The sequence below is a fragment of the Cebus imitator genome, unplaced genomic scaffold, assembly GCF_001604975.1.
Source record: "Cebus imitator isolate Cc_AM_T3 unplaced genomic scaffold, Cebus_imitator-1.0 Scaffold8, whole genome shotgun sequence".
NCBI classification, from domain to species: domain Eukaryota; kingdom Metazoa; phylum Chordata; class Mammalia; order Primates; family Cebidae; genus Cebus; species Cebus imitator.
This window is the reverse complement of record NW_016107323.1, coordinates 8,817,560-8,821,540: the sequence shown is the minus strand read 5'-3', so window position 1 is coordinate 8,821,540 and position 3,981 is coordinate 8,817,560. Positions and strand designations below refer to the sequence as shown.

The following is a 3,981-nucleotide window of genomic DNA, read 5'->3' as shown; positions in this document are numbered from 1 at the left end:
AAAAAAAAAAAGATGGATTTTTTTTCTTTTTTTTTTGAAACAGGGTCTCACTGGCTGGAATGCAGTGGCGTGATTACAGCGCACTGCAACCTAGACCTCCTGAGCTCAAGTGATCCTCCCACCTCAGCCTCCTAAGTAGCTGGGACTAGGGGCTCATGCCACCATGCCTGGCTAATTTTTTGTAGAGACGGGGTTTCTCCGCATTTCTCAGGCTACTCTCCAACTCCTGAGCTCAAATGATCCACCTGCCTTGGCCTCCCAAAGTACTGGGATTACAGGTGTGAGCCACGGTGCCTGGCTGAGAAGATGGATTTAAGACATGTTTTGGAGGTAACGTTGTCAGGACTTCCTGAAGGATTAGATGTGGAAGGGGAGGATAAGAAACAGACCGAGGATAACTTTCACATGTATGTTTAAGCAACTAGATGGATAATGATGCCATTCAGTGAGTAAAAGATTTTATGGAGGTGAAAGATTCAGAGTTCTTTTCTATCTAGGTTAATTTGAGACATAGTCAAGTAAGTAATTGAATATTGGAGTGGAGACTTAGTTGTCTACCAGAATTACTGGTTTTTTTTGTCGGTCATACACCAACACTGCATTCCTCAAGTAAAATAAGCGTGTCTGTGTGCCTGTGCTCTCCCCAGTGGAAAGTGAGCAGAAGAGGTGTGCGCAGTTTCCAGGCCTGGCCCATACAGACCTCCAACAGGTGTTTGCCTATGCTCTTACTCCTTCTGCCAACTGGAAGCAGTTGGTGATCAGGCTCTGGAGAAGGCAAGGCCTGAAGATGGGAGATTCCTGAGTGGAGGAGAACTGTGCCTTACTGACCTGAATATCAACTCATTGTTGTTATGTGGGAATAAACAAACTTGTGTTGACCTTTTACGTACTTTGAGTCTTTTATTCTAGCAGCTTTGCCTATGCTACCTAATGTGAGTAAGAGCAATTATCCACTGTTGAACTTTGAGAGAAAATTTTCAAATGACTTGAATTGACATCTGTAACAGGAAATATGCGTGCGAAAGTAATTGTGGTTTTTGCCATTTAAAAGTAATGGCAAAAATAACAAGAGAAAAAAAAACAAAAGTAATGGCAAAAATTGCAATTGTTTTTGTACCAACCTATAGAAGATGCCTTGGATTTATTCATTCATTTCATCCAGTAAGAATTTCTCTCTCTCTGCCAGGCTCTGTGTTGTGTAATAGAGATGCAGAGATGAAGAGACAAGGTCCCTGCCCTCAAGCAGCTTTTAGTCTAGCTGCTCAACTTACTGGCTTATTTGCACATGCTTTCCCACTACCTAGAAACTCACTCTTCCCTTCCCTCCTAACACACACATACACACACACACACACACACACACACACACAGCCTCATTTCTACTCATTCGTCAACTTTACTTTTTTTTTTTTTTTTTTTGAGACAGTCTTGCTCTGTGAGTGCCATGGTATTATCCCAGCTTACTGCAACCTCCACCTTCTGAGTTTAAGGAATTCTCCTGCCTCAGCCTCCCAAGTAGCTGGAATTATAGGCACACCGAATTTTTGTATTTTTAGTAGAGACAGGGCTTCGCCATGTTGGCCAGGGCAGTCATGAACTCCTGACCTCAGGTAATTCGCCCACCTCGGCCTCCCAAAGTGCTGGGATTACAGGTGTGAGCCTCCACGCCTGGCCTCAGCTTCATTCTTGATAATGTTTTTTTAGAAAGACATGCCTTGCCCATATCCTCCTTTCCTAATGTAAATCAGATGTTCCTATTATCTTATAACTTAATAATCTCAACAAGAGAAAGAATCTTATTTGTCTTACTGTTCATATGCCCCTAATACCCAGTCCATTGTAGGTCCTTAATAAATTCATCTATTGAAGGAATCAATGAATGGAGAAGGCAGAACTCTGAAGGAAGAGGTTTCTTCCAATGAAATTCCTCCATTTTTTGCTGGTGAGGCAGCCCTGGTTCACAGCCTCCAGTGATGCTCACCTCCTGGTATTTATGATCTTGTGTAATCCCCTTACTTTTCAGGTGGGCTGGATCAAGTGCTTTGCTTCCGATGAAGGGGTGTCATGTTCAAGATTAGGTTACAGAAACACTCTGGCTTCCATCGGGGGCCCTCTCTGACTTTTACTCATTTGCTCTTAAGGAAGCCAGCTCACTTGGTTCCTAAGGCTGCTGTAACAAATTACCACAAATTGGGTGGCTTAAAACAACAGAAATTGATCCTCAAAATTCCAGATGCTAGAAGTTTGTAATCAATGTGTCAGCAAAAGCCAGGCACGGTGGCCCACTCCTATAATCCCAGCACTTTGGGAGGCCAAAGCAGGCGGATCACTTGAGGTCAGGAGTTTGAGACCAGCCTGGCCAACATGGTGAAACCCCATCTCTACTAAAAATACAAAAAAATACAAAAAAAAAAAAATTAGCCAGTTGTAGTGGTGGCTACTCTGGAGGCTGAGCCAGGAGAATTACTTGAACCAGGGGGCAGAAAAGTTGCAGTGAGCCATGACCACACCACTGCACTCCAGTCCAGGAAACAGTGACACTCTGTCTCAAAAATAAATAAATAAATAAAAAATAAAGGGTCAGCAAAGCCATAGCAATGTTCCCTCTGAAGACTACAGGGAAGACTCCTTCCTTCTGGTGGCTCCAGACAGTCCTTGGCATTCTGTAGCATGCTTTGGCTGTGTCACTCCAGGCTCTGCCTCTGTCTTCACATGGCCTTCTCTGTGTGTCTCTGTGTCCTCTCCTTTTATTAAAACACCAGTGGTTGGATTTAGGGCCCAAGATCATCCAGTATGAACTCATCTTAATCACATCTGCAAAGACCCTATTTCCAAATAAGGTCACATTCTCAGCTTGTGTGCGAACATGAATTTTAGGGTGATATACTCTTCAGTCCACTACAGTTGCCCCTGTAAAGGGGCCCACATTTTGAGGAACTGTCTCTCACCAGCTGCCAGTGAGTACCTAAGGACTGCCAACACACACATGAGCTTAGAAGGGATACCTACCAAGTTGAGCCTTTAGCTAATGGCATCCCCAGCCCACAATTTGATCGCAGCGCTATGAGAGACTGTATGCCAGAGGCACCCAGCTAAGCCATACCCAAACTCCTTACCCACAGAAACAGATTTGTATGTTGTTTTAAAGTACTACATTTGGCTGGGCACAGTGGTTCATGCCTGTAATCACAGCACTTTGGGAGGCCGAGGTGGGTGAATCACTTAAGGCCAGGAGTTCCAGACCAGCCTGACCAATATGGTGAAACCCTGTCTCTACCAAAAATAAAAAAATTAGCGGGGCATGGTGACAGGCACCTATAATCGCAGCCACCTGGAAGGCTGAGGCAGGAGAATTGCTTGAACCCAGGAGGCAGAGGTCGCAGTGAGCCGAGATCGTGCCACTGCACTCCAGCCTGGGTGACAGAGCGAGACTCTGTCTCCAAAAAAATTTTAAAAATTGAAAATAAATAAAATGCAGATTCTGATTCCTTAGGTATGGGGTGGGGCCTGGGATTTTGTATTGCTAAGCAGCTGCCCAGTGATGTAGTGGTATTGCTTGGTCCAGGACCATACTTTGAGGAGTGGGTGTGGACACCTCCACGGTGCCTATCACTCAACAGCCCCTACTTACAGAATGGGCCTTGCTTCATGTGGGTGCCATGTGGCCCCATCCCCTGGCCACAGCTGACTGGCCCAGGAATGGCCATTGGACCCAAGATGGGCCCTTTAGAGGCTCCTGGGAAGTGAGACAGTAACATTAAGCCAATTGTGGGTCGGTGTGGACACAGAGAGGTCGTGTTGTCCCAGGCTGAGGCAGTCCTTGTCTGCCTTGGGAAATGGAAGCGGTGAGGCTGTGGAGAGAGGCTGGAAGGAGGAGCTTCCCAGCTCAGAGAGACTCAACCCTGCCTCCCATGCCTTGCTGCACTAACTGTCCCACATCCCTCCCAGGTATACCACTATTGCCTGATGCTGTGTTACCAG

General features: G+C 45.7%; 1 non-coding gene across 1 annotated transcript in view; it reads left to right on the top strand.

Moving 5' to 3' along the window:
* The window catches only part of LOC108313996, a 3,324-nt gene extending 2,439 nt beyond the window's left edge, over positions 1 to 885 (top strand). Inside the window, exon 2 of the transcript XR_005202516.1 lies at positions 648 to 885. This is a non-coding gene — a transcript (uncharacterized LOC108313996). The remainder of the gene's footprint in view (positions 1 to 647) is intronic.
* Positions 886 to 3,981: the final 3,096 nt, after the last annotated feature.